The following is a 12,417-nucleotide window of genomic DNA, read 5'->3' as shown; positions in this document are numbered from 1 at the left end:
CTCCGTTTAGAGTATCTTTTCCGTCTTTTTCATGGTGTGGCATCTTTTATCTCCACTCATTCATTCAATTGTCCAATCAACATGTATCTGGGCGTATATCACGTGCTCGTTCTGTGCAAAGCTCTGCAGGCAGAGCGGTGACTGTGGCCTATGGGGTCTAGCCTTTATGGAACTGAGTCTCCTTGAAACTTGGCTTCTTTATCTGATGCTGTTACAATCTCTTCTCAGCCCCTGGAGTGAAGTTAGAGCAGTCGAAAGAACGCTGACATTTGGTAATGGCTTCAACGACCTACTGCTGCCTACCAAACCACCGTAAGCTCTGTGCCTGAAGAGGACCACCACCCCTTCTTCGCTCACGCTTCTGCAATTTAGGACGCGCACAGCTGGGCAGCTCTTCTGCCTTCCCATGACACAGCTGGGGTCAGACGTGTGGTCACCTCTAGCTGTGAGTTTGGCTGGGGCTGGAACAGCCAAGATGGCGGGCAGCATGATCGCTCATCATTCCGTGGGCCAGCCCGGGCTGCTTTATACTTTCTTTACAGCCTGGATCCCAAGAAAGAGAAAGTGGAAGCTACAAGGCTAGTGAAAGCCAGGGCTTGGAAGTCCCAGAACATCACTTTCCCTGTATTCTCCTGGCCAAAGGCAGTCACAGGGCCAGCCCAGACCCAAGGGGACAGGAAAGAGACCACACTCCCTAATGGAAGGAGTGTCTGGAATGAGAGGAGCTGTCGGCAGTCATATGGGGAAACACTCTATCATAAGCCACCCTTTGGCCACAACAATTCACACCCACACACCCACACACACAGACTTGCAGAATACACTCCCTCCCCCCAAATTGTCATTCTGTGTAGCACTGGCTCTAAGGGCCAGGATCTAATGGTAGACAGTAGGCGTGGCGGAGGCATTTTCGATGCTGCTCCTCTTCCTCTGGAGACCTGTGAGCTGAAAAGACGAGGTATAGACACAACATACGACGCTGAGACAGGGATAAGTTAAGTAAAACAGACACTTGTGTTCAAAGCGGGGGAGACAGAAGGCACAGAGCAGCCACCAGCCCTAGCAGTTCTGAAAGCCAGCTGAGCACTGTCACCCTCACTCTGGGAACCCAGACCGCCCCGCCATTAGAGGCTGGTTCTTCTCCCCGGGAGCTGCTTCCCAAACCACTGTTCCTGGCTCCCTACTCCGGGATGCAGGCTATGGCTTTTGAGGCTTCCTTTTCCATAAGCCACTGACTGCCCTTTATGGTCCAATAGCTCTCTCAGCCTGGGTCCTGTCCACAGAAAGCTGGGGGCCCGATGGTTTTTTTTTGTTTGTTTGTTTACATTTTGAACTCTCTCTTTCCCCTTTAGTTCAGGCTAGCAGTGGTTTCATCAATACAGTTGTCTTCAACATTTTGTGGATTTCCTATGAGTCTTAACAGAGTTTACTTCTTGCCTTCGACAACTCTGCCCACAAAGCAACATCTATAATTCTTCCAAGAACAAACTTCTGTCTACTTTGGGCCTTGTCAAAGGAGATGCTGTTGGAATCCCCTGAAGAGTCTTCTTAGGAGCCCTTTTGGCTAGATGAGAGGATCTATGAAACAACATCTTAACATGTAGAGGCTTCAACATAGTCTTGATTGGATTTCTACCTCAAGGCCACATTCGAAAGGCAGGCCCCTGAGGCCATTTCTTCCTTTGAGACTATTGCTGACAACACAGAATCTCCAAGGCCCTATTTCCTCTACATTCTGCTTGAAAACGGAACAGTTCCTTTTTTAACACATCTCTCTCTCTCTCTCTCTAGTAACACCATCACACCTCACTACAAGAAGCCAACTGATATTCTGAACGTGCAGCTTGAAACTCCCCTTTGCCAGATCTACAAGTTCATTAGGTACATTTTCTGTCTTCTGTGTTTTACTGCTCACAAGGGATGCCAAACATTTTGCGACTACACAGCACCACTTCTCCAGCCTGCAATACAATTTTCTCACGACCCTCAGAGCCTCCACTAAGAGTCTCCTTCCCAGACCAAGGAGATACATCAACTAAATGCAAACGCAGGATCCTGGATTGGATTCTGAAACGGGAAAAGAACATTACCAGAAAAACTGGCAAAGTTCCTACACGGTCTGTGGTTTATGTCAATTTCCTGGTTTTGATCATTATTCTCTGGCTATGCAATTTATCACTATTCGGGCAGCTGGGTGAAGAACATGCATGAACTCTGTGCCAGTTTTGCAACTTTTGTGTAAGTCTAAAATTGTTTCAAAATAGAAATTTAAAAAAAAATAGTCAATTAAAAAAAAAGAGAGTTTCTTCTTCACCTCTCCAACCTCTACCCAATGCCTGCTCCCAAAGCCGGTGCCACGTGTCTTAGATTTTTTTAAGCCAACATCCAACTCCCAGACATCGATTTCCATTATTTATTATGCATAACACACTACCCCAAAGTGTGGCAGCTTGAAACAGCATGGACCATTTTCTTGCTCACATTCTGCACTATGGACAGAACACAGTGGTGACAGCTTATCTTTCCTTCGTGTTTGTTGGCTGCGGCAGCTTGACGGGGGCTGGGGGACCCGAGACGACTTCGAGCACAGGGCTAGTGGTTCAGCTGGAGTGGCTGAAATAGCGAGAGGCTGGGCCTGTCTCCCTCCAGAGGGTCTCATCCTCCAGAAACACGCTGCCTCCATGAGGCCTTCCTCTTCAGCACAGCTGTCAGTGTTCTTTACGTGGTGATTATCGTCCAAGAGAGCAAAAACTAAAGTTGCCAGGTCTAGGCCCAAAACTGGAACAGCATCATTTTTGACTCGTTCTATTGACCAAAGCAAGTAACGGAGGCTGTCAAGATTCCCGGGACAAGAAAGAGACTCTACCTCTCAGTAGTAAGCATGGAGAAAAACGGAGGAACCACTGGTGGTCCTCTCCTACCATGACCCCAGCCCACTCCCTTAGAAATGTCTTCTCAAAACAATCTTCCATGGTCAGTTCTTCCTGGAAGCTCTATCATTTTTTTTTAAGATTTTATTTATTTATTTGACAGAAAGAGACACAGTGAGAGAGGGAACACAAGCAGGGGGAGTGGGAGAGGGAGAAGCACGCTTCCCGCGGAGCAGGGAGCCCAACGCGGGGCTTCCCGCGGAGCACGGAGCCCGATGCGGGGCTGGATCATGAGCTGAGCTGAAGGCAGATGCTTAACGACTGCGCCACCGAGGTGCCCCTCTATCATTTTTTTAATAATTTTATTATGTTATGTTAATCACCATACAGTACATCATTAGTTTTTGACGTAGTGTTCCATGATTCATTGTTTGTGCATAACACCCAGTGCTCCATACAATACGTGCCCTCTTTAATACCCATCACCAGGCTAACCCATCCCCCCACCCCCCACCCCTCTAGAATGCTCAGTTTGATTCCTGGAGCCCATAGTCTTTCATGGTTCATCTCCCCCTCTGATTTCCCCCCATTCATTTAAGAATCATTGCTATCAGGGCACCTGGGTGGCTTAGTCTGTTAAGCATCTGACTCTTGATTTCGGCTCAGGCTGTGATCTCAGGGTCTTGAGACCCAGCCCTGAGTTGGGCTCCATGCTCATTGGGGAGTCTGCTTGGGATTCTGTCCCTTTCCCCACTTGTGCTCTCTCTCTCAAATAAATAAATCTTTAAAAAAAAAAAAAGAAAGAAAGAATCATTGCTATCAGTTGACAATTTGATTAGCAACTATTTTCTGTTTGTTATCTATCTTGTTCCCTAATCCTATAATTTCTTTACTGGCTCTCTCATCCATGTTACATGCATATTTCTACTCCAGGATTAATGCATGCCACAAAATTATCCATCAAAATTCAGTGAAATAAAACAGAAGGGATAATACATATATCTGTGTTTGCATAAATCCATGGAAAATATCCAAGAGAATAAACAAGAGAGAAGATAACACTGCTTATCTCTGACTACAAGATGGGGAGGGAGGGCTTCAGAGGGAGGAGAATTTCTCTTTCCATATCTTTCTTTCTGTATGGGTTGAAGGTTCTTTACAATGATTCTTTAGTGTTTTCATAAGGTAAAAAAGTGACCTTGCCCAATAGAATTAAGTCTAAAAATCAACGAATGCCCATTATCAGAAAAATATCAAACAAACCAGGGAGAGAGCTCAACCCTGATTTCATTTTTAAATAAATGAGCATACTAAGGGAGTTCTAGCATTTAAGACTGAATGCCTGTTTGGGGTCCACTGCCACAGAAATACTTGAGAATATCTGTCATAAATGGCATCTAGTGTAGCTCATGTGTTGCACCTTACCCTGAGTACCCTCTCTCCCAAGATCAACTGCCTCCCCTAAATCTACTCTCTTTGTGCTATTGAATAACTTGCTGCCCAAAGAAAACATAAGAAACACTCATCTGGTATCACAGTACAACCACTATTCAAGGCAGGGGCAGACTACTTCCGGATCCAGGAGTATAAGAGTTAGGAGAAACCTCAAAAGTCCCTTAGTTCACCAATCCCATTTTACACATGAACTGAAGCCCCAAGGGTTTATACGACCAGATTACGGAGCTACTCGGTGAGGGACCCTGCATTGCAGCCTGGGAAAATTCCCGCTATTCCATCTGTGAATAAAGATGGGAAGAAAACCTCATTTTGATAAAAACCCAAACAAGTTAATTAGAGAGAAATTTGGCTACAGATAGCTTTTAATACTGTTTTCAAGCCTTGAACAGAGGGGAATGAAGGGAACAAGAAGACGGCCTGAGGCCCCTAAATAGGGTCTAGAATAGGGGAAGACAGGGATAAGTAAGCAATACAATTACTGATGCTCACCCTCTTGCCCTGAAGTTGGACAATTCATTAGACCAGGGGATTAGGGTTCTAAAGATCAAATGTGAAAACACTTATGCTATGCGTTGCTAATTTGCTTCTCCTCCTCAGTGCTAGTAGATCATTGGGAGAGTATTTCCCAAGGAAATACTTGGGAATACTCAAGAGGCAGCCCTTATATGTGGCCTGAAAAAAAAAAAGGGAAGGGAATGCCGAACGCCGTTGGGAATAGAGGGAACAGTGCCACCTGCTGACGAGCCAGAGACGGTGTAAATGGTGCACAGCATAGTCAACGGGGCATGTCCAGAAGGACGCAACACCACCCAACGGGTCTCTTTGAAGTCTGAACAGGTCATCGCAGAGAGAAAGCTGAACTTTGGACTTCACCAGGCCAGTTTGCCCCAGAGAAGGGTTAGTTTGTTCCTGGTATGAGGGTAGGAGAGGCTGCATCCCTGCTTGCCTCTCTTCCACGAATATTGTCGCCTATTAGTTCTGAACTTTCCCCTAAAACCTAAACCTCAAAATAATAAAATATACTTGGCTGAGACTAGATAAAAGGGAATGGAGGGGAAAGAGCAATACAGAAAAGTTTATTTGAGTGACATGTTCATGTGGTTAAGAATTCCCAGTGGCTCACTAATATACTTCCCGAGATAAAGGTCTTTTTTTCCCCCTTTACTCTTCCCATTTCTTCCTCTTCTATTCTTTTCTCTTAAAGATTTTATTTTATTGGGTGCCTGGGTGGCTCAGTTGGTTAAGCGACTGCCTTCGGCTCAGGTCATGATCCTGGAGTCCCGGGATCGAGTCCTGCTTCAGGCTACCTGCTAAGGGGGGAGTCTGCTTCTCCCTCTGACCCTCCCCCCTCTCATGCTTGCTTTCTCTCTCTCTCTCAAATAAATTAAATCTTTTTTAAAAAAGATTTTATTTTATTTTTAAAAGATTTTATTTGAGAGAGAGAGAGAGAGCAAGCTGGGGGAGGGGCAAGAGGGAGAGGGAGAATCTCAAGCAGACTCTGCACTGAGCGCAGAGCTGACGTGGGGCTCGATCTCATGACCCATGAGATCATGACCTGAGCAGAAACCAACAAGAGTCAGACGCTTAACCCACCCTGCCACCCAGGCACCCCAAGATTTTATTTTTTTAAGCAATCTCTACACCCAATATGGTGCTCATACCCACAACCCTGAGATCAAGAGTCGCATGCTCCACTGACTGAGCCAGCCAGGCGCCCCTTCCTCTTCTATTCTTATACAAATACACATACACTGAAAGGACAATTGCAAGAGAGGACTGGAAAAGGTGCTGATCCTCTGTGTACAGCCTTGGTTTTTCCACGCTGCCACAGACTGAATGTGTGTGTCCCCCGCCGCCCCGAAATCTTAGGTTGAAACTCACCCCCTGGTAATGGTATTAGGAGGTGGGCCTTTGGGAGGTGATTGGGTCGTGAGCGTGGAGCCATTACGAATGGGACTGGTGCCCTTACGAATCTGAACTAGTAAGTTCAAAAGTTACTCTCATTGCGATTTATGGGAAAGAGGCCTGTCAGAGCTCCCGCCCCCTTCCACCACGCCAGGTGAGGTCACCTGTGGAAGACAGCCATCTCTGAACCAGGAAGTTCGCCCTCACAAGAAACCTCCTACTCACCTCTACATTTCAAGATTCTCCTTATTGGGGCACCTGGGGGGCTCAGTCGGTTGAGCGTCCAACTCTTGATCTTGGCTCAGGTCATGATCTCAGGGTTGTGAGATGGGTATGGAGCCTGCTTAAGATTCTCTCTCTCCCTCTGCAACCCCCACCCCCCCCCCCCCCCCCCCACCCCACCCACCCCCTCCCTCCCCAAAAAAAAAAAAAAAATTCTCCTTATTAAGATACCGATATGGCTAGGAGACAGGTGGGAAGGTGACATTTACAGCACTGCCCAGTTACATGGCTCCAAGGCCCATACCTCCCATTGTATGTTATGGTATTGCTCTGTGCCTTTTGATTTTTCAACCACATGAACATGGTATCCTTAATTTACATTTAATATTTTAAACTTAACCTAGTGGGGCCCAGTGGAGGGGGGGCACTTTAATTTCCATGGTTCCACTTAATGACAAAATAAAGCACTTCTAGATCCTACCCATCAGAGCCTTCTTGTTAACGACGTCTTAGAATTAGTAAGTTCAAAAGGTACTCTCATTGCAATTTAGGTTTTTCTATCTTATAGCAACCTCAGAAAGAATACCATAGAAAAACGTAATGTTGTCAGATCTAGCTGAGGGAAATTTTATCTTTTCTAAATACAATAGGTAAACAGTTTTCTTTGGTGGATTTTTGCTAATTCGTTGTACTTAAGTATGTTGCATTTCTTTCTCTTTTTTTTAAGATTTTTATTTATTTAAGAGAGAGAGTGAGAGAGAGCACGAGAGGAGAGAGGGTCAGAAGGAGAACGAGACTCCCCGCTGAGCGTTTCTTAAAAGATATACAGGTTTGGGTGCCTGGGTGGCTCAGTGGGTTAAGCGTCTGCCTTCGGCTCAGGTCATAGTCTCAGGGTCCTGGGATCCAGCCCCACATCGGGCTCCCTGCTCAGCAGGGAGTCTGCTTCTCCCTCTCCCTGTGCCCCTCTCCCCTGTTTGTGCTCTCTCTCTCTATCAAATAAATAAAATCTTTAAAAATATACATATATGTACAGGTTTTACATTTCAGGAAACCCAAGAGGAAAAGGAGAGCTGTAAACAGAAGGTCATGATACTTAACAACTAATCTGGGAATATTTCAAATCCTTAACATAAATTTTATGAAGCTGGGGAACTTGGGAGGAGGCAGGAAGTTAGTAGATAGAAACGGTCTATTTTTCTAAGGAGAAAACAAACAAACAAACAAACCCTTATTTTCTTAGCTCTAAAACTTAAGTCTTATCTGAAATGTCTTTCCTGGACATAGTACCTTTGTCTTGGCTGCCTCCCAGGGTGCGGTCCCAGGCCATTGGCTGCTAGAGCTCATAGGGCCACCCTCTTCCTAGGTCACCTGTTGAAGCGAGTGGAAGGGAGGCCTTAATGAAGATCTACCTCATTATTAATGTGTCCTTACAGAGTTGCTAACTGTAATATATTTTATTGCTCCATTATTCGGTGTTTATATTTTTAAAATAACTTGTAACTGTAAAATAGGATTGTCTGCATTTCAAGTCCTGTTTATTTTACAATGTTGAGGTATTTGTCCTATAACTGGGCAAGCTTTTTATGATTTGAATTTGGCACATTAAATCTGTTTTTAAAGTAGAATTCACCTGCCTGAGGAGGACCGTTACTCTATTTTTGAAATGTATTGTCCCTTTTAACTATATCCAGAAATTTGCAAACCAGAAAGTTTTGCCCAAAGAATAAGCTATATGTTAGTAGCTCACTTACCTTGGCAGCTTACTTGACTGGGGTTTGCTTGGAGACGCTAGGTCAAGCAATCCTGACCTCTAGTTTGTTCTTCCAAACTGCGCAAAATATTTTTAATAACCTTCTCCTCTAGATATCTGTTTATTTTGCAATGTACAATTAAACGCATTTCTGCTTCAGGGCACAGAACACAAACCAAGTAGAGTGCTGTTTTTGTACCACCTTGGTTGATGGAGACTCAGGATGCCCTTTAAAAGAAAGAAAGTTGCGAATGAAAATACTTTCAGAGGTTGTCCCAAAGCAAATTATAGAAATCAAATGTTTCCTAGAACTCTGGTGGATTACCACTCACTGGCCACCAGTCATTTAAATACAGGGATCATGGGCTTTTCCCAAAGTTAGAAAACTCCTATGAATCATATATGGGGATTCTCAGAGGGAACCTCTCCCGAGTCCTTGAGAAGCAGAGCAATGTCCTCAGCGACGTGGGTTTGGGGAAATGGGTCACACAGCGTAGGAGACTCTAACAATAGCAATTCTGCTGCTGGGGATAAACCTCAGGGTAGGAGTTTCAAACTGGAGAACGGAGGCACACAGATCGTTTTCAAGGGGATAATTCCAGATCTTTATCTTCCATGTCCGAACTACCTGAGAACCCATGGAGTCAAGCACCCCCGTGGTTCCTAATCCCTACCTCCCATTCATAGTGGCCCTTTCTCCCTCTTGAGAAGAGAAAGGCACACCCGTCTTCTCTATCTGAATGCTCAAGGATATGTTGCCCCAAAGGGTATAAACCTACAAGAAACTAAAGAGACAACCCGAAATAATATCAACATTGAGAATCTGAGTGAGTCTACTGAATAACACACACTTTGAACATTAGTTTAACATTTCTTGTTTCCTAGTGAACTGAAGGAAGACCTAAGCAAACTGCCCACTGATAAATCATTAAAAATAACACCACTAGGGGCATACAATGTGGAAAGCTTTCAAATAAATGAGTAACATCACTTACTCAATTTATTCCAACCGTCACCTACTTATTCATGTACGTGAATGATAGTCCTCGGGGTTTATAATATAAAAGCAAAAACTGGGCATAAACTGATGCTGAACCCATCTCCTAGAAATAAGTAAAATTCGTTCATGATATACAAACCGATTTCTTAAAGTTCCATTGATATTTTTTATGTTTCAATGTGATCAACATTTAAAAGCATTTAATTGGTCAATTATGAACTAAAAATAATGATAACTCAATTCAGAAAAACTGTTAACACTTTGGAGTATTGTGATCAAAGAAATTTAATGTAATTTAAGTTTATATATAAAATTTGTTATAGAGAAATATGGTAACGTGATCAATAAAAAACACTCACACATAACACATATAATGTATGTTACATTCAAATAAAAGCCTGTGACAAGTAGAAAGTTCAAGTCCCAAAAGAAAAAGAAGTGACGTAGAATTTCCCACTATAGGAGACCTTGTTCATATCGTTAATATGTGATGGATAACGGTGAGTATCAGATCACTATGGTATTTATACACCATTGGATACATTTAAGAATTCCACTTTTATTTTTTTAAAGATTTATTTATTTATTTGAGAGAGAGAGCCAGAGCTGGGGACCAGGGCAGGGGGACAGGGAGAGAAAGTATCAAGCAGATTCCCTGCTGAGCCCAGAGCCAGACGCGGGGCTCGATCCCAAGACCCTGAGATCACGACTGGAACCAAAACCAAGAGTCGGATGCTTAACTGACTGAGCCACCCAGGTGCCCAAAGAATTCTACTTTTAAATGTTAATGTTTCCATTACAAGGAAATTAATTCCTTTGCAACTAAAAGTTATGATAAAAAGTTTGATTCCAATTCTAAAATGTGTAAGGAGGAAAAGTTTTTCCAAATTGTGGGATAAAGTGTTTGAAGACCCCTACTCTACAGAAACTTTCATAGACGTCATACAAACACTTACATAGGGATGTTATAGCAATATTATTTGAAATAGCGAGAAGTTAGAACCTAAATGTCCATCAATATGGCTGAATAAAATGTGGTATTTTCATGCAACGGACTATGATATGCCAGGTTAATAGGAATAAATTAAATAAATTTATCAACAGGGAAGTATCTCGAGATTTACCAGACTCTAGTGAAATGTGAGCCTCAGAATTACAGGGAGTTCATCTCTCTCTCCTTTCCTAACCTTCTCACAACAGAAACACCAGTTGAGGAGGCAGGAGCTCCATAGGCTTGACCCTGGAGCAGAGAACTTTGAATGGGTGTGTAACGTGATTGTATCACGGTTATGATCCTGAAGGCATCACAGTTGTCTGACGCATTTTAATGACTAACGCCCTGCCGGCAGTGGAGGGAGGGGGATTAAAAGGGCCAAAGAACAAATTAGAAGGAAAAGAATTTCCTCATCGTCTTTCTGAAATCTCTCTACTTGCCTGGGAAGAAGTAAGGGATGTGGGGTGGACAGAGGAATTATTAGTGATCTTGCAAATATCAAATGGTGAGATAAGCAGAAAGTGACTCCTGGCAAGAAATTCATTCTAGGATAATAAAATCCTAGTTCACGAGTTTGTTTCTGTGGGAATGCAAAATCCATAATGCCCACTAATAACAACTAAGTTCCTTGCCGAATTTCATTCCTCTCTTTCTGTTTAGAAAAATCTACTTAAATATTTGAATAGTTTCTCTTTTTTTAAAGATTTATTTATTTGAGAGCGAATGAGAGAGAGAGAGAGCACATGAGAGGGGGGAGGGTCAGAGGGAGAAGCAGACTCCCTGCCGAGGAGGAAGCCTGATGAGGGACTCATTCCTGGGGCTCCAGGATCATGACCTGAGCCGAAGGCAGTCTCGTAACCAACTGAGCCACCCAGGTGCCCCTGAATAGTTCCAAAAGTAAATCCTATTTTCCAACTGACCACAATATAAAATTAGTGACAACAAAAAATGGGGATAAGAGCAATAATGACACTATCCACCACCATTTATTATTACTAACATTTGTTGATAACATTTAGAACTATACAAGGTCATTAAACAGCATATATAAGGTCTTGCGAAGACCTCTGGCATGTTTACATTTTCTCTCTTAGGTCTCTGCAAACATGCTTTTATAAGGACAGCCTGGGGTGAGTACTTACATATTATATACTATATAAATGATAAGGAATATTTATCAATAACATACACTGTTAAGTGATCTACACAAATACATCTCCTGTATTTCTCACAACTTGACCCTACCCTCCTCTCTACCCCAAGCATTGACTGAAAAGTCATCCCTCTCTTGTGACATCTGAGGCTTGACGATCATTTCTGCAGCCTTCCACCTTCAGCAATTTGCTCCAGAAGGTTCCCAGTATGCTGCAAGTACTCTCCCAGAAGACCATGCCATCAGTTTCCTAGACACGCCCCACAGGTGCAAACCACCACAGGGAAGCGGACTTCGCACCTTTGCCCCTTAGCAAAGCGGAGAAAGTGGAGAAAATGATGTCACTGAACTGACTGTATTCACTGACCCTCACAGTGTGTGTGTGTGAAAGCAGGGTTGTAGCCCTTCGTAGCCCTGGACATAAAATTAAACTGCACTGCCATTGCTGGCAAATATTTCCAACTTTTCACCGTGCTTAATAATGTCCTGTCATTCCATTCTTCGCCTTGGGGCATGGAACGGAGCATTTCTTGAGTCAGACACTCTTGGTGTCCGTTTAGGCAAACACACTCAACCTGAGTCCCTTCTTGTCTTCCCTCTACACCGTTTTTCGCTGCCTCACCCTGAAAACAGATGTACTTACCCATGTATACTCAGACCATAAGTTCCTTGAGCAGCTATTTGGCGTGGAGGTTAAAAGCACAGTTTCCAGAGCCAGACGGTCTGCTTTCAAATTCTGCTCCGCCGCATTCCAGTTGTGAGATCTTTGGCAAGCTGGTGCATCTCTCTGCAGGCCAGGGTTGTCCGGTGTCTAATGGGGACAGTACTGGTACTAACGGATGGGGCTGTTCTAAGGGTTAGGTGCGGAGCTATGCAGCACTCAGAACAAGCCTGGCATGTGGTAAACACTGTAGGAGTGTCCACTGTTAGCTGTCATGGAGGGAAGAGAGAGCTTCTGTTCCTTTGTTCTTGCCCAGCTGCCCCCTCCAACACCTTGCACGCTGTCTGCCATTTGGTAAGCTTTCAGTAAATGCTGAATGAGTGACGAATAATTATCAACATGTG

At 43.8% G+C, this 12,417-nt stretch overlaps 1 long non-coding RNA gene across 9 annotated transcripts in view; it reads right to left on the bottom strand.

Moving 5' to 3' along the window:
• Window positions 1–12,417, bottom strand: part of LOC112807960 (uncharacterized) — a 30,971-nt gene that overhangs the window by 1,016 nt on the left and 17,538 nt on the right. For 4 of the 9 annotated variants that reach the window (XR_012374299.1, XR_012374293.1, XR_003204213.2 and 1 more), the window contains 3 exons: window positions 8,207–8,433; window positions 7,743–7,823; window positions 2–2,805 (listed from right to left, as the gene is read on the bottom strand). This is a non-coding gene — a long non-coding RNA (uncharacterized lncRNA). Of the gene's footprint in view, window position 1; window positions 2,806–7,742; window positions 7,824–8,206; window positions 8,434–11,995; window positions 12,283–12,417 lie in introns of those variants that run through there. The other 5 variants (XR_012374297.1, XR_012374294.1, XR_003204209.2 and 2 more) reach the window with 5 other exon arrangements.

This window comes from Callorhinus ursinus, unplaced genomic scaffold (genome assembly GCF_003265705.2).
Source record: "Callorhinus ursinus isolate GAN/ISIS: 27379988/994484 unplaced genomic scaffold, GSC_fseal_2.0 scaffold32, whole genome shotgun sequence".
Lineage (NCBI taxonomy): Eukaryota > Metazoa > Chordata > Mammalia > Carnivora > Otariidae > Callorhinus > Callorhinus ursinus.
The sequence above is the reverse complement of the archived record's forward strand: the minus strand, read 5'-3'. Positions and strand labels throughout refer to the sequence as shown.